Below are 18,938 nucleotides of genomic sequence, written 5' to 3'. Positions count from 1 at the left end.
GCCTCTCCCGTTGCGGAGCACAGGCTCCGGATGCGCAGGCTCAGCGGCCATGGATCACGGGCCCAGCCGCTCCGCGGCATATGGGATCTTCCCGGACCGGGGCACGAATCCGTGTCCCCTGTATTGGCAGGCGGACTCTCAACCACTGCGCCACCAGGGAAGCCCTATTTGTGGTCTTTTTGATGATAGTCATTTAACAGATATAAGGTGATATCTCATTGTGGTTTTGATTTACACTTCTCTGATGATTGGCAATGTTGAGCAACTTTTCATGTGTCTGTTGGCCATCTGAACATCTTCTTTGGAAAAATGTCTATTCAAGCCTTCTGCTCATTTTAAAATCAGGTTGTATTTTTGATATTGAGTTGTATGAGCTGTTTATATATTTTGGATTAGCCCCTTATTGGTCGTATCATTTGCAAATACTTTCTCCCAGTCGGTTGTCTTTTCATATTGTCAATGGTTTCCTTTGCTGTGCAAAAGCTTTTAAGTTTAATTAGGTCCCATTTTTTATATTTGCTTCTGTCTCCTTTGTCTTAGGAGACAGATCCATAAAAATATTGCTACTATTTATGTCAAAGAGTGTTCTTCCTGTGTTTTCTCCTAGGAGTTTTATGATTTCCAGTCTTACATTTAGATTTTTAATCCATTTGAGTTTGTTTTTGTATGAGATGTGAGAAAATGTTCTAATTTCATTCTTTTACATGTAGCTGTCCAGTTTCCCAGCACCACTTACTGAAAAGACTGCCTTTCCCCCCATTATATATGCTTTCCTACCTTGTCGTAGATTAATTGACCATAAGTGTATGAGTTTATTTCTGGACTCTCTATTCTGTTCCATTGATCTATGTGTCTGTTTTTGTGCCAATAAATCAGTGAGCATGATACCTCCAGCTTTGTTCTTGTTCTCAAGGTTGCTTTGGCTATTGGGGGGATCTTTTCTGATTTCCATATAAGTTTTAGGATTATTTGTTCTGGTTTTGGGCAAAATGTCATTTTAATAGGGACTGCATTAAATCTGTAGATTGCTTTGGGTAGTATGGTCATTTTAACAATATTAATACTTCTAACCCATGAACATGGGATTATCTTTCCATTTTGGGGGATCATCTTTAATTCCCTTCACCAGTGTTTTATAGCTTTCAGAGTATAGTCTTTCACCTCCTTGGTTAAATTTACTACTAGGTATTTTATTCTTTTTGATACAATTTTAAACAGGATTGTTTTATTACTTTCTCTTGCTGATAGTTCATTATAAGTGTATAGAAAAGCAACAGAGGGCTTCCCTGGTGGTGCAGTGGTTAAGAATCTGCCTGCCAATGCAGGGGACACGGGTTCGAGCCCTGGTCCGGGAAGATCCCACGTGCCGCAGAGCAACTAAGCCCGTGCGCCACAACTACTGAGCCTGGGCTCTACAGCCCGCGAGCCACAACTACTGAAGCCCATGTGCCACAACTACTGAAGCCCGTACACCTAGAGCCCGTGCTCCGCAACAAGAGAAGCCACTGCAATAAGAAGCCTGCGCACCACAACAAAGAGTAGCCCCTTCTCGTCGCAACTAAAGAAAGCCCGCACACAGCAACGAAGATCCAACACAGCCAAAAAATAAACAAATAATAAATATATAAGTCTGCTTCCCTTTACATATGTTGGTCCCTAATAAATATCTTTAAAAAAAAGAAAAGCAACAGATTTCTGTATATTAATCTTGTATCCTACAACTTTACTGAATTCATTTATTAAGTTCTAATAGTTTTCTGATGGAGACTTGAGGGTTTTTTATATATAGTATCATGTCATCTGCAAATAGTGAGTTTTACTTCTCCCCTTCCAGTATGGATGCCTTTTATTTCTTTTTTTGCCCGATGCTGTGGCTAGGACCTCCAATACTATGTTAAATAGACATGGCAAGAGAGGGCATCTTGGTCTTGTTCCTGTTTTTAGAGGAAAAGCTTTCATCTTTTCACCACTGAGTATGATGTTAGTTGTGGGTTTGTCATATATGGCCTTTATTATGTTGAAATATGTTGCCTCTCTATCCACGTTGATGAGAGTTTTTATCATGAATGGATGCTGAATTTTGTCAAATGCTATGAGATGACCATGCATCTACTGAGATGACCATGTGATTTTTATCCTTCCTTTTGTTAATGTGATGTATCACATTGATTGATTTGTGGGTACTGACCCACCTTTGCATCCCTGGAATAAATCCCACTTGATCGTGGTGTATGATCCTTTTTATATATTGCTGAATTCAGTTTGCTAATATTTTGTTGAGGACTTCTGCATTTATATTCATCAGAGATATTGGCCTGTAATTCTTTTTGTAGTGTCTTGTCTGGTTTTGGTATCAGGGTAATGGTGGCCTCTGGGAATGAATTTGGGAGTGTTCCCTCCTCTTCAATTTTTTGGAATAGTTTGAGAAGGATAGGTTATTAGTTCTTCTTTATATGTTTACTAGAATTCCCCTATGAAGCTGTCTGGTCCTGGACTTTTGTTTGCTAGGAGTTTTTTTATTACAAATTCTATTTCACTATTTATTATTGGTCAGTTGAGGTTTTTACTTCTTCCCAATTCAGTCTTGGAAGGTTGTATGCTTCTATAAATTTATCTATTTCTTCTAGGTTGTCCAATTTTTTGGCATATAACTATTTGTAGTATTCTCTTATGATATTTTGTATTTCTGTAATATCAGATGTTATTTCTCCTCTTTCGTTTCTTATTTTGTTTATTTGGGTCCTCTTTTTTTTCCTTCATGAACCTCGCTAAAGGTTTATCATCTTGTTTGTCTTTGCAAACAATCAGCTCTTGGTTTCATTGATCTTTTCTATTGTTTTTTGGGGGGGTCCTCTATTTTATTTATTTCCTCTCTGATTTATTATCTCCTTCCTTCTGCTGACTTCGGGCTTTGTTTGTTCTTCTTTTTACAATTTCTTTAGATGTTAGATTGTTTGTTTCAATTTTTTCTTGTTTCTAGAGGTAGTTCTGTATCATTACAAACTTCCATCTTGGAACTGCTTTGCTGTGTCCCATAGATTTCTGGACATTGTGTTTTTATTTTCATTTGCCTCAGGTATTTTCTGATTTCCTCTTTGATTTATTCATTGACCCACTGGTTTTTAGTAGCATGTTGTTTAGTCTCCACGTGTTTTTGTTTTTTCCATTTTTCTTCCTGTAGTTGATTTCTTGTTTCATACCGTTCTGGTAGGAAAAAATACTTGATATAATTTCTACCCTCGTAAATTTGTTGAGACTTGTTTTGTTGCCTAGCATGTGATCTATCCTGGAGAACATTCCATGTGCACTTGAAAAGAATGTGTATTCTGCTGTTCTGGGATGGAATATCCTGCAGATATCAATTAAGTCCAATTGCTCTACTGTATCATTTATGACCATTGTTTCCTTATTGACTTTCTGCCTGGATGATCTATCCATTGATGTAAGTGGGTTGTTGAAGTCCACTACAATTATCGTATTATTGTCAATTTCTCACTTTATGTCTGCTAATATTTGCTTTATGTATTTAGGTGCTCCTGTATTAGGTGCACATGTATTAATGACTGCTGTATCCTCTTCTTGTATTAATCCTTTTATCATTATATAATGCCCTTCTTTGTCTTTGGTATAGACTTTGTTTTAAAGTCTACTTTGTCTAATATGAGTATTGCTACCTCCACTTTCTCACCATTTCCATTTGCGTGAAATATTTTTTCTATCCCTTCACTTTCAGTCTGTGTGTGCTTTTAGCTCTGAAGTGAGTCTCTTGTAAGGAACATATAGATGGGTCTTGTTTTCTTTATCCAATCAGCCACCCTCTATCTTTCGATTGGAGCATTCAGTTCATTAACATTTAAAGTGATTATTGATAGGTATGTTCTTATTGCCTTTTTATTAACTGTTTTCTGACTGTTCTGGTAATTCTCCTCTGTTCCTTTTCTCTTCTTTTAGTTTCTTCACTTGTTGTTTGATGATTTTCTTAAGTGGTATGTTTGTGTTCCTTTCTCTCTAGTTTTTGTGTATCTACTGTAGGTTTCTGATTTGTGGCTACCATGGGGTTCGTATATGTTGACCTATAACTATATGTACTTGTTTTGAACTGGTAGTCATTTCAATACAAACACCTTCTAAAAGACCTTTTTTTTTTTTTTTTTTTGCGGTACGCAGGCCTCTCACTGTTGTGGACTCTCCTGTTGCGGAGCACAGGCTCCGGACGCGCAGGCTCAGCGGCCATGGCTCACGGGCCCAGCCGCTCTGCAGCATATGGGATCTTCCTGGACCGGGGCACGAACCCGTGTCCCCTGCATCGGCAGGCGGACTCTCAACCACTGCGCCACCAGGGAAGCCCCTAAAAGACCTTTTTTAATTCCCTCCTTTTTTACTGTTTTTACTCCCCTCTCCCACATTTTTATGTTTTTGCTGTCATATTTTATATCTTCATGTTTATTCCTTAACTGTTTATTATAGTTATAGTTAATTTTACAATTTTTGTCTTTTAATCTTTGTTATAGCTTATTTATTTAAGTGGTTGATCCACAGCCTTTACTATATATATTTGCCTTTACTAGTGGGATTTTTTCTTTCCTATAGATCCTTACTTCTTGTTGTAGCCCTTTCTTTGCAACTTAGAGAAGACCCTTTAACATTTCTTTTAGGGTCAGTTTAGTATTGATGAACTCTTTTAGTTTTGGCTTGTCTGAGAAGTTCTTTATCTCTCTGCCAGTTCTGAATGATAATCTTGCTGGGTAGAGTATCCTACTTTGTAGGGTTTTCCCTTTTAGCATTTTAAATATATAATGCCACTCCCTTCTGGCCTGCAAAGTTTCTGCAGAAAAATCAGCTGATAGCCTTATGGGGGTTCCATTATATATGACTCTGTTTTTCTCTTGCTGCCTTTAGAATCCTCTTTAATTTTTGCCATTTTAATTATGATATGTCTTGGTGTGGGTATGTTTGGGTTCATCTTGTTTGAGACCCTCTGTTCTTCCTGTACCTGGATATCTGTTTCTTTCTTCAGGCTCCGGAGATTTTCAGCCATAATTTCATCAAATATATTTTTGACCTCTTTCTCTCTCTCTTCTCCTTCTTGGACTACTTTAATGTGAATGTTGGTACACTCTGTGTTGTCCCAGAGGCCCCTTAAACTGTTCTTACTTAAAAAAATTTTTTTGTTTTGCTATTCTGATTGTGTGGTTTCCATTATTCTATATTCTGGATCACTTACACGTTCTTCTATATCACTTAGTCTTCTGTTAATTCCTTCTAGTGTGCTTTTCATTTCAGTTTTTATAGTCTTCAGCTCTGACGGGTTCTTTTTTATATTTGCTAGGTCCTTGTTAACATTCTCACTGTGTTCATCTATTCTTTTCCCAAGTTCAGTTAGCATTTTCTGAGTAATGCTTTGAACTCTTTACCTGGTAAATTATTTATCTCTGTTTCATTAGTTGTTTTTCAGGGTTTTATAAATTTTTCTTTGGTTTGAAACAAATTCCTTTGTCTTCTGATTTTGTTTAATTTTCTCTGTGTCTATGAAATTAGGTGAAACAGTTACCTATCCTGGTCTTGAAGGGGTGTTCTTGTGTGGGGACATCTTTATACAGTCTGCATGTGCCCAGTGGCTTTGGTGGGAGAGTTAGATCTGAAGTGAGCACAGGTCATGTCTTCCCCCAGTGTTTGATGGCAGTTATCACCTTGGTGGGAGGTGGGACTGGAGATGGAGGTGCTAGAGCCAGAGCGAGGGCTTCTCCTATGCTCAGTGGTCGGTACCAGGGTCAGGGTTGGGTGCCAAGGTGCTAGAGCAGAAGCCCTGAGGGTAGGGTCTGAGCTGGCTCTGTTCCTTCTAAGTGTGTGCTCTCCTCACTCCTGGCAACAGCACCTTCGCCCCAGAAGGTAGCAGTGCTGGAGCAAGGGGTGCTGAACTAGGCTCCCGGTATGGGTCACAGCATGTGCTGGGGTGGTCCCAGCACACCAGTCAGAGTTCCAGACTGCTCCTGATCTGCTGCCTCTGTGAGCACCAGTAAGGCTGCCCTAGCCCCGTTCAGATGCAGTGCCAGGTATGAGCCATCTCTGTCCCAGCCAAGTGTGCACTTTCCTTGGCAACGTCAGCCTTTGTCCTAGTGCAGAGCTGTGTTGAAGGAGCTAGCCAGGACAGAGCAAGCGCTCAGCATGGGCCAGTGCACACAGTGGGATAGTCCTGGAATGTCAGTCAGAGCTCCAGACTGCTTCTGATCTGCCACCTCTGCGAGCACCAGTAATGGCTGACCTCACCCCATTCAGATGCAGTGCTGGCTCTGAGCTGGCTCTGTCCCCACTAAGTGTGCACTCTGCTCAGCAACAGCAGCCTTCATCCTAGTGGGGAGCTGTGCCAGAGCTAGAGGGGTCAGGGAATGCACTGGGGTGGTCACGGGAAACCAGCCAAAGCCCCAGGCAATTTCAATCTGATTCCTCCACCTTGTTCCTAGGAGCAAGCAAGCATGTGCATGCTCTTCATGAGTAGAGTCTGAGTTTCTTACAGCCCTCCTGTACGTACCACTGGTTTTCAATCCAGCTAAGGGGACTCATATTCCTCTTATCGAACCCCTGGGTTGGGGTGCCCAATACATGGTTCGAACCCCTCCCCAGGGAGGATCTCCTAGCCTGTGATATTCCCTTCCTCTTCTGTGTCCCCTCCTGGAGGCACAGGTCCTGAACTGATTGCTTTTCCTCCCTTCCTAACTGACTCTGTATGGATCTTTCTTTACAGGCTCAATTGTAGAAGAATCTTTCTACCAGTCTCCAGTTTGTTTTCAGTGAGAATTACTCCACTTGTAGATGTATTTTTGATGTGTTTGTGTGGGACGTGAGCTCAGCGTCTTCCTACTCCACCATCATGATCTCCTCCCTACAGGAGAAACACTTTAGATCAAAGATACAAATAGGTTGAAAATAAAAGGATGGAAAAATATATACCATGCAAACAGCAACCATAAGAAAACTGGAATGGCTAGACTAATATCAGACAAAATAGACTTTAAGAATAAAATGTTACTAGAGACGAAAGGGACATTTTATAATGACAAACACATCATGAATATATAATAATTATAATATACACATACCGAACAACAGAACCCCAACGTATGTGAAGCAAAAACTGACAGAATTGAAGGGAAAAAAAGAGAATTCAACAACAGTAGTTGGAGACTTAAATATCCCACTTTTGATAACGGCTAGAACAACAGGACAGAAGATCAGGAAGGAAACTGAAGACTTAAACAACACTATACACAAACTAGACCTAATAGGTATCTATAGAACACCATGTCCAACAATAGAAGATTATACATTCCTCTGAAGTGCACATGGAACATTCTCTAGGATAGACTATATGCTAGGCCTCAGTAAATTTTAAGTGACTGAAATTATACAAACTATATTCTCCAATTACAATGGAGTGAAATTAGAAATTAAGTAACAGAAAAATTTGGAGGAATTAACAAATATGTGGAAATTAAACAATGCATTCCTGGAAAAGCAAGTGTTGTTTATTTTTAATATTTAGTTATTTGGCTGCATTAGGTCTTAGTTGCGGAATGCGGGATCTTCGTTGCGGCATGTGGGCTTCTCTCTAGTTGCAGAGCACAGGCTCTCTAGTTGCGGCAAGTGGGCTCAGTAGTTATGGCACATGGGCTTAGTTGCCCCATGGCACATGGGCTTAGTTGACCCATGGCATGTGGTATCTTAGTTCCCCAACCAGGGATCAAACCTGTGTCCCCTGCATTAGAAGGCGGTTTTTTTTTTTAATAATCCTGGCTTTTATTTTTTAATTAATTAATTAATTTATTTATTTATTTTTTGCTGTGTTGGGGCTTTGTTGCTGCACACGGGCTTTCTTTAGCTGCAGTGAGCAGGGGCTATTCTTTGCTGCAGTGCGCAGGCTTCTCATTGCAGTAGCTTCTCTTGTTGTGGAGCATGGGCTCTAGGTGTGTGGGCTTCAGTAGTTGTGGCACGTGGGCTCAGTAGTCGTGGCTCGTGGGCTCTAGAGCACAGGCTCAGTAGTTGTGGTGCATGGGCTTAGTTGCTCCACGACATGTGGGATCTTCCCGGACCAGGGCTCAAACCTGTGTCCCCTACATTGGCAGGTGGATTCTTAACCACTGGACCACCAGGGAAGCCCCAAGCAAGGGTTTAAAAGAAGAAATCACAAGGGAATTTAGAAAATACTATGAGATGAATAAAAATGCAAACACAATATACCAAAACTTATAGAATGCCACTAAAGCAATGCTTACAAGAACTGTATAGATATAAATGTCTCCATTAAAAAAGAAAGATCTCAAATCAGCAACTTAACCTTCCATTTGAAGACACTGGGGAAAAAAGAGAAAACTAAAGTGAAAGCAAACAGAAGAAAGAAAATAATAAGGATTAGAATGGAAACTAATAAAATAGAGACTAGAAAAACAATATAGAAAGTCAATGAAATTAAATGTTGAATCTCTGAAAAGATAGAAAAAACTGCCAAACCTTTAGCTAGACTGATGAGGAAAAGAAGATTGAAATTACTAAAATCAGAAAGGAAAGTGGAGACTTCACTACTCACATTAGAAATATAAAAAAGATTATTAGGGAATGCTATGAAAAACTGTATGGCAACAAATTAGATAACCTAGTTGAAATAGACAATTTCCTAGAAAGATACAAAGTAAAATTACTCAAGAACAAATCAAGGACTTCCCTGGTGGCACAGTGGTTAAGAATCTGCTTGCCAATGCAAGGGACACAAGTTTGAACCCTGGTCCGGGAAGATCCCACATGACGTGGAGCAACTAAGCCCATGCACCACAACTACTGAGACTGCACGCTAGAGCCCGCATGCCACAACTACTGAGCCTGCATGCCACAACTACTGAAGCCCATGCGCCTAGAGCCTGTGCTCTGCAACAAAGAGAAGCCACCACAATGAGAAGCCTGCGCACCACAATGAAGAGTAGCCCCTGCTTGCCACAACTAGAGAGAAAGCCCATGTGCAGCAACAAAGACCCAACACAGCCAAAAATAAATAAATAAATTAATTAATTAATTAAAAAAAGAAGAAATTGAAAATGTGAATAGGTCTAAATAATAAAAAGGTTGAAATGGTAATCAAAATGCTTCCCACAAGGAAAAGCCCAGATCCAGATGACTTCACTAGTGAAGTCTACCAAACATTTAAGGAAGAGTTAATACTAATTTTTCATAAACTCTTCCAAAAAAAATAAAAGAGGGGGAACACTTCCCAACTCATTCTATGAGGTCAGTATAACCCTGATACCAAGACCAGAAACACCACTACGAAAGAAAATTACAGAATCTCTTATGACTATAGACACACACACACACACACATTAATCCAGCAATACATAAAAGGAATTATAAACCATGCCCAAGTAGGATTTATCCCAATAATGTAAGGTTGGTTTAACATCCAAAAATCAATTGGTGTAAAACATCATATCAATAGAATAAACAAAAACCATATTATCATCTCAATAGACACACACTGACAAACTTCAAAAACCTTTCACGATAAAAAACATTCACTAAAACAGGGAAAAAGGGAACTTCCTCAACCTGGTAAAGGGCATATATGAAAAACCCACAGCTAACATAATATTTCATGGTAAAAGACTGAATGTTGGGGCTTCCCTAGTGGCGCAGTGGTTGAGAGTCCACCTGCTGATGCAGGGGACACGGGTTCATGCCCCGGTCCAGGAAGATCCCACATGCCGTGGAGTGGCTGGGCCCGTGAGCCATGGCCGCTGAGTCTGCGCGTCCAGAGCCTGTGCTCTGCAATGGGAGAGGCCACAACGGTGAGAGGCCGGCGTACCACAAAAAAAAAAAAAAAAAAAAAAACTGAATGTTTTTCCCTAAGTTCAGGAGCAAGACAAGTATGTCTACTCTCACCACTTGTATTCAACACTGTATTGGAGGATCTAGCCAGGGCAATTAGGCAAAAAAAAAAAAAAAAAAAAAAAAAAAAAGAAGAGAAAGAAAAAAGAAAAGAAATACAAAGCATCCAGACTGGAAAAAAAAAGTAAAACTATCTCTATTTGTAGATGACATAGTTTTGTATATAGAAAATCCTAAGAAATCCACTAGAAAATAATTAGACTTAATAAATGAATTCAGCAGCATTGCAAAATATGAGATAAATATACAAAAACTGATGGTATTTCTATACACTTGCAAAGAACAATCTAAATATGAGATTAATGAAACAGTATCATTTATAAACGTTAAAAAGAATTGTGAATAAATATATCAAAAGTACAACATGTATATTCTGAAAACTATAAAACATTGTTAAAAGAACTTGAATAAGAACTAAATAGGAACTTCCCTGGAGGTCCAGTGGTTAAGACTCCACACTTCCATTGCACAGGGCACAGGTACGATCCCTGGTTGGGGAACAAAGATCCCTCATGGCACGGCCAAATAAATAAATAAAATGGTAAAGACCTCATTTTACAAAAAAGAACGAAACAAGTGGAAAGACACCCCATTTCATGGATGACATTTTAACAATATTAGACATAATATTGTTAGACATTTTAACAATATTAGACATAATGTCTAATGTCTAACATAATGTCTGACATTGTTAAAATGTCAATACTCCCCAAATTGATGTGTAGATTTAAAGTAATCTCCACGAAATTTCCATCTGTTTTCTTCACAGAAATTTATAAACTGAACCTAAAATTCATATGGAAATTCAAGGGACCCAGAAGGTCAAAACAATCTTGAAAAAATGAAACAAGGCTAGAAGAATCACATTTCTCAATTTCAAAACTTACTAAACACAGCTACAGTAATCAAGATAGTGTGGTTCTGGAATTAGGGACAGACATATAGATCAATGGAATAGAATTAAGAGTCCAGAAATAAACCCATGTATCTGTGGTCAATTGATTTTTGAAAAGGGTGCCAAATACATTCAATAGGGAAAGAGTTGTCTTTTCAACAAATGGTGCTGGGAACATTGGATAGCCACATTCAAAAGATAAAGTTGGACCCTTATCTCACATCATATACAAAATTAACTCAAATTGGATCAAAGACCTAAATGTAACATAAATGTAAATATTCATTACCTTGGATTGGGCAATGGATTCTTAGGTATGACACCAAAGACATGAGTAATCAAAGAAAAAAATAGATGTACTGGACTAACAGAAATTTTAAACTTTGGTATTTCAAAGGACATATCAATTAAGTGAAAAGATTTTCCATCAGTAAAAGGATCCATGGCAAGATAGTCCATGTCAGATCCCAGGAGAATAAGACATGAGCTCCCAAAATATAAGCAGGGGCTAAAGAACTTGGACAAGGAGAATAAAGAGGTCATAGCTGTAAACTGCATCTAAATTAATTTTCTTACAGTTTTAAAGTACAAGACATCCAGGATTATGAAGGTCTCTCCAATTGCAATCAACTTATCTAATTTTATTCTTGAAGGTAATCTCACATACCCAAATTCAAAATGCTCAGAGATAACATAAATAAGAGATACCACTTTACCTATGAGAATAACTACTCAGAGAAGGCAGATGCACAGGTACCTGAGATGCACAGGACACTTATAAAGAGACAATTCAGCAGGGAAACTATTTTTAAAGCACAAAAATTTACTTGGGGAGGAGAATTCAGAGGATGATTTATTTAGACAATAATTTGTGTTTTATTCTCTCTTCTGTGAAACATCAAAAAATGAGAGGTATTAGACCCTCCCCATTCTAAATCAGTAGCCACACGAATGTGTCCAGAATCTAGGCTCCCTAAGTCAAGGACCTTAATGACTGTTCTGTGACATAACCTAAAATAAGACGTTGACAAACACATGAAAGACAAAAATCCCCCAGTTCCTGCCATCAGATCTTGTTTGAGAGATGGCAGCTCATAAAAAGGTACTGGGATAGAAAGTGGTTAAAACATCTGGGGGAAGAAATAACTCAAATTTAGAGGAAAAGGTTGAGCTTCTCCAGGACAATGAAGAAAGAAGGTACTAGACTTCCAGGGAGTAATGAAAAAAGAAAAAGAAAGAAAGTGGAAAGACAACTCACAGAATGGGAGAAAAATATTTGCAAATCATATATATGTTAAGGGACTTATATCAAAATATATAAATTCTTACAACTTAATACTAAAACAAATAATCCAATTAAAAATTGACAAAGGAGCCTTCCAATTTCTAGTCTGGCATATAAGGAGAAGTCACCACTCCATCTTAACAAGTAAAAAGCTGAACAAACTAAAAAAATCAACAACTCTTCTAGATCTGTCAGTGAGGTAACAAGGCAAACACTGCCCCTAAAATTGCAAAGACAAACAGGCAGATACAGAGAATCACAACTTGACAGAACAGAAACCCATGAGCAGAAACCTCCATGGGAACCAGTACTGGGGTAGAAAACTCTGAACTATTGATGAAATGCTGGAGTATCAGAGTCGACAAGCCTGAGAGATTAAAAAAAAAAGCCAGGGAGACCCAGTCATGGGGAACCCACAACTCTCAGGATTCCAGTAGGAGGAGGAGAAAGTAATCATTTTGAAATATGCTAGACCATTCTGTTCTACCCTTAAGAGAAACTATTTCACCAGAGCCTAATCTGTTGGGGTCTCATCAGAGCCTAACCAACTTAGAGGAAGGGAAATACCCAACTCTTGCCCCCTCTAAACACCCTGTACCACCTAAGTGGGGAGAAAAAACTGAGAGACACATAAGGTTCACAGCCCAGGGACACAGGCTCACTAAAAGACTAAGACTTAATCAGAGGATTATAAAACACTTCTCCTCCCACCGTACCTTACCAGTACATTACTACAGTGCTATTTACCAAAGCTCCTTTTACCTCATACACCATGTCTGGCTTCCAGTGAAAAATTACAGGGCACGCCAAAAGGCAAAATACAGTTTGAAGTGAAAGAGCAAACATCAGAACCAGACTCAGACATACCAGATGCTAGAATTATCAGGCTATGAATTTAAAACAACTATGATAAATATGCTAGGGGATGTAATGGAAAAAGCAGATAATGTGTAAGAACAGATGAGTAATTTAAGCAGAGAGATGAAAATTCTAAGAAAGAATCAAAAAGATTTTCTAGAGATCAAAAACACTGTAACAGAAATTAAGAATGCCTTTGACAGGCTCATTAGTAGACTGCACATGGCTAAGGAAAGGATCTCTGAACTTGAGGATATATCAATAGAATCCTCCAGAAATAAAAAGCAAAGTAAAAAAAAAGACTTTTTTAAAAAAAGGAAAAGACTATCTAAGAACTGTGGGTCAACAAAAATAAAAGTGTAATATATGTATAATGGGAGTACCAGAAGGAGAAGAAATAAAAAAAGGAACAGAAGAAATTTTTCTCATTCTAAATTGATCTTAAATACCAGTTTGCTCAAATAGCAACAGTGTATTCAATTATGTATGCTTGTGTGTGTGTGTGTGTGTTTATAATGAAGCAAAATGAGTGACAGCAATGATACAAAGAATGGGAGGGAGGAATTAGGATTATTTTGTTATTATAAGGCACTCATGCTACCTGTGAAGCAGTATACAGTCATCCCTAGGTATCCACAGGGGATTGTTTCCAGGAGCCCCCAGTCCGTGGATGCTCAACTCCCTTATATAAAATGGCATAGTACAGTTGCCCCTCCACATCTGCGGGTTTCACATCTGTAGATTCAACCAACCGCAGATGGAAATTTCAATATGCAGTTAGTTGAATCCACAGACGCAAAACCCGTGAATACAGAGGGCTAACTGTATAATTATTGGAAAAAATCTGCATATAAATGGACCTGTGCATGTTGTTCAAAGGTCTACTGTAGTGTTATTTGAAAAGTAGACTTGGACTAGCTATAAATGTATATGGAAAACTCTAGGGCAACTACTAAAAAGGGGAAAAAAAGTATAATTGACATACTAAGAAAGGAGACAAAAAGGAACCATAAAAAATGTTCAGTTAAAACCACAGAAGACAGAAAAAGAATGGAAGATGAAAATGGGAACAAAGAACAAGGGCAGCAAATAGAAAACACTAATGAATATGATAAATATTATCACTTTGAATGTTAATGGTCTAAATGTACCAATTAAAAGACAGAGGTTGTTAGAGTGAATAAAAAAATAAGACCCAGCTATATGCTGTCTACAAGAAGCCCATTTTAAATATAGACACACATAGATTAAAAGTAAATGCATGGAATAAAATACACTGTGCTAACACTAACAACAACAAAACAGGAAGTAGTAGCTATATTAATTTCATACAGAGTGGACTCTGAAGCAAGAAAAGTTATCTGGGATAAAGAAGAGCATTACATAATGATAAAAGGGTCACTTCTCCAGGAAGACATAACAATCCTTAATGTATATACAACCTAACAACAGAGCATCAAATTATGTGAGGCAAAAACAGCATTGTAAAGAGAAATAGATAAATCCAATATCTTGGTTGGAGACTTCAACATACCTCTGTCAGGAATGGACAGATCCAGCAGACACAAAATCAGTGAGGATGTAGTTGAACTCAACAATACCATCAATCAACTGGATATAACTGACATCTATAGACTACTTCATACAACAACAACAGAATATACATTCTTCTCAAGCTCACATGGACCATGCACCAGGATAAAACACACCTTAACAATTTAAAGAACAGAATTTAAAAGAATAGAAATGATACAATTTCTGCTGTCAGGCCACAGTAGAATGAAACCAGAAATCATAACAGAAAGATGACTGAAAAAAATCCCCAAATATATGGAGATTAAACAACACACTTCTAAATAATACATGGGTCAAAGGAGAAATCTCAAGAGAAATTTAAAAATATTTTGACTAGATGAAAATGAAAACATAACTTGGGGATTTCCCTGGTGGTCCAGAGGTAAAGAATCCACCTTACAATGCAGGGGATGTGGGTTCGATCCCTGGTCAGGGAACTAAGGTCCCACATGCCGCGGGGCAACTAAGCCCACGTGCCACAACTACTGAGCTCATGCACCTCAACTAGAGAGGCCATCTGCTGCAAACTACAGAGCCCACACACTCTAGAACCTGCACACCACAACTACAGACACCATGCGCCCTGGAGCCTGCATGCCACAACTAGAGAAGAGAAAACCCGCACGCCACAACTAGAGAGAAGCCCACGCGCCACAACAAAAGATCCTGAGTGCCTCAATGAAGATCCTGTGTGCCGCAACTAAGACACAACACAGCCAAAAATAAATAAATAAATAAATAAATAAATAATAAATCTTAAAAAAAAAGAAAACATAACTTATCAAAATGTGTGGGATACCACAAAAGCAGTGCTTAGAGAGAAAGTCATAGCATCAAATGCATGAAAGAAGAACAATCTAAAATCAGTAATCTAAGTTTCCACCTTAGGAAACTAGAAAAAGAAGAGCAAGTTAAATTCTAAGTAAGCAGAAGAAAAGAAATAATAAGAATGAGAGCAGAAATCAATGAAACTGAAAATAGAAATCAGTAGAGAAAAATCAATGAAACTAAAAGCTGGTTCTTTGAAAAGATCAATATACTAAATTATACATTGGATTGTACACTTTAAATGGGTGACTTCTGTGGTGTGTGAATTAGACCTCAATAAAGCTATTTTTAAAAATCAGATCAAAACTATAGAAACAGTAAAAAGACCAGTGGTTGCCAGGGGTTAGGAGAGAGGGATAAATAGGAAGAACACAGAAAATTTTTAGGGTGGTGGAACTATTCTGTATGATACTATAATGGTGGCTATATGTCATCATACACATTTGTCAAAACCCACTGAATGTACAATACCAGGAATGAACCCTAATATAAACTATGGACTTTGGGTGATAATAATGTGTCATTGCAGGTTCATTGATTATAAGAAATGCACCACTCTGGGGCAGAATGTTGATTGTGGGGGAGGCTGTGCATGCATGGGGTCAGGAGGTACACAGGAACTCTCAGTACTTATAGCTCAGTTTTGCTGTGAACATAAAACTGCTCTAAAAATAAAGGATATTTAAAAAGAAAAACAAATTTAAATCAGAGACTCTTCAAATAGAACGTGAAATAACAACACAAAAAATCCTGTACCTTTATACTTTCTCTTGCATGGCTCCTTTTTAGGCCTAGCAAAACTAGGTCCATAAAAAGCACAGTCCATGTCCTCCTTTGCTATCTAGACTGAGAAGCCTAACTCCTCCTCCTTAACTTGAATAGGCTGGCCAGAGAGCCTCATTAGGACCTCTGTTTTAGACTCCCTGTGGCACTTCAACTCCAGGCATTCTGTTTCACTCTACCCAGACAAGTGACCTAATGAGTTCAATCCAAAAGGTGATCTGTACTAACTATGGAGAAATCTTTACCTTTTATACTCTTACCATCTTCTCTGTTTTCAACTAGCATGGTCTATCTACCTGACCTGTCCTTCATTTTGCCATCTTCCCCAAAATTCAAGATCTAAGTCAAACAAACAAAAATATTAAAAACACTAATGACAAATCTAACTAAAAATACTAATGTTAAAAGCACTGTTCTGGAAGGAAAGTGTAGAACACCTAATTTGTTACAAACTCAGGAAACAAAGGAAGCTACCTTCCTTCAAACTGGCCTAATTAGCACCCACTAGCCTGATCTCCAAGATGTTCTGACCCTGAAACTTCTTGCTGCAAACTGTTGACAAGAAATAACTGATTGCATGCCTACCTGTGAAGAATCATTTATCACAGTATTGAACTTCCATCTCATATACTCTCCTTTCCAATGCCTGATAATAGTGACTGTATATTGAGCTCTATGTATGTGCTAGGCATCATGTTTATGCTTTATATATTTTTTCATTTAATTCATACAATAACCATGTAAGTATAAATAATCTATTTGATAGGTAAAGAAACTGAAGTTTGAGAAGGTTAACCAATTTTCCCATGATCACATAGCTAGTAAGTGAAAGAGCTGGGATTCATTCTCTTAACTATTAAATATTAAAGAAATCTTTAAAATATGATTATCATCTATAGAGAGCTGATGTTTCTTTAGAAAAAGATACTTCATAACTGAATCATTTTACTGTACACCTGAAACTAACACAACATTGTAAATCAACTATAGTCCAATATAAAATAAAAATTTTAAAAAACAAACAAAAAAATAAAATATTGGTATAAAAAGAAAGAAAGAAAAAGATACTTCATTAAAATTAAACTTCTATCCATCTTAACTTCAAAGCATACTTCCTTCCTATTTAACCTTGCCTTCATAGGTATTTTTATTGCAGTTCAATCTAAGTTTCTTCATTCTTGAAGTCAAGCCAGGTCTCAAAACAGACGTAATTCTCCCAGCGTTTTTTTCATGAATACCACTCTAGTGAACTTGTACATAACCCCCAGGGTCATCTCCACCTGTTTTGCTGCTTATGGCCCAAGGCTTAACTTCTACTCTAGGGCCTAAGATTCATATCTAGATTTTTCCATACTCCCCTCCTTTGCTTTTTTTCTTTCTTGTTCTTTTCAGAGAACAAGGAATTAGTCCATAGGGACTACTCACCTGGCTAGACCAGAATGACATAGATTGCCTCATGAACTGGAATTCTGACAGCCCAAGAGCTCAATATCCCAGGTCACAAATGATGAAGAGGACTGTACAGGCAATCGCTTTTCTGTGATCTCTTTCCTGATGGCTACTGGAATGACAAAAAAAGAGAAATATTACATCTATAAGAGTAACCATTAAACTCTTTCATATTATTACAGAGTAGAATCAATAAAACAAGTCCCCAGCATAATCATAAATAATTTTTCTGCTGTTATCAACCAATGCCAAATACACAGTATTAATATAAAAACAGCTATAAGGCTTCTTGCCAGCTAACCAACTCCCCTCCTCCATCCCATTGCCAGCAATTATGCACCTCAGTATCCAATTATTTCAATGTTCTTTCAGTTCATAACAAAGGATAGCTAGAATTGAAAATACACCAGATTACCATCACAGCAGTTAATCTTCTTAAAGTTTTCATAGCTGGAGCTCTACATCTACAATTCAGTCTCATTTTTGCTTTACATTTTCTCTTCTCCTACGCTCCTATGTTTCTTATACATAGACACAATCACATCAAATAGAGTTAGTCAGGGCAACTGAGATCAAAATCCTCACACTAAAGCAGATCCTACACAGTCTTCTATATATAGTGAATTACATATGGTTCTGGAAAAGAATAGATTATTCCAAAAAGTCAATACATTTTTTTTACATCTTTATTGGAGTATAATTGCTTTACAATGGTGTGTTAGTTTCTGCTTTATAACAAAGTGAATCAGTTATACATATACATATGTTCCCATATCTCTTCCCTCTTGCATCTCCCTCCCTCCTACCCTCCCTATCCCACCTCTCTAGGTGGTCACAAAGCATCGAGCTGATCTCCCTGTGCTATGCGGCTGCTTCCCACTAGCTATCAGTTTTACATTTGGTAGTGTATATATGTCCATGCCACTCTCTCACTTTGTCCCAGCTTACCCTTCCCCCTCCCTGTGTCCTCAAGTCCATTCTCTAATAGGTCTGTGTCTTTATTCCCGTCTTGCCCCTAGGTTCTTCATGACCAATTTTTTTTTTTTTAGATTCCATATATATGTGTTAGCATACTGTATTTGTTTTTCTCTTTCTGACTTACTTCACTCTGTATGACAGACTCTAGGTCTATCCACCTCACTACAAATAACTCAGTTTCGTTTCGTTTTAGGGCTGAGTAATATTCTATTGTATATATGTGCCACATCTTCTTTATCCATTCATCTGTTGATGGACACTTAGGTTGCTTCCATGTCCTGGCTATTGTAAATAGAGATGCAATGAACATTGTGGTACATGACTCTCAAAAAGTCAATACATTTTTAAAGCTCCAAT

At 38.0% G+C, this 18,938-nt stretch overlaps 1 long non-coding RNA gene across 1 annotated transcript in view; it reads right to left on the bottom strand.

Moving 5' to 3' along the window:
• Positions 1 to 17,713, bottom strand: part of LOC132594483 (uncharacterized) — a 45,487-nt gene extending 27,774 nt beyond the window's left edge. The window contains exon 1 of the long non-coding RNA XR_009560653.1: positions 17,580 to 17,713. This is a non-coding gene — a long non-coding RNA (uncharacterized lncRNA). The remainder of the gene's footprint in view (positions 1 to 17,579) is intronic.
• Between the last annotated feature and the right edge of the window lie 1,225 nt (positions 17,714 to 18,938).

Source organism: Globicephala melas, chromosome X (assembly GCF_963455315.2).
Source record: "Globicephala melas chromosome X, mGloMel1.2, whole genome shotgun sequence".
Taxonomy (NCBI): domain Eukaryota; kingdom Metazoa; phylum Chordata; class Mammalia; order Artiodactyla; family Delphinidae; genus Globicephala; species Globicephala melas.
This window is presented reverse-complemented; position numbering and strand designations above follow the sequence as displayed.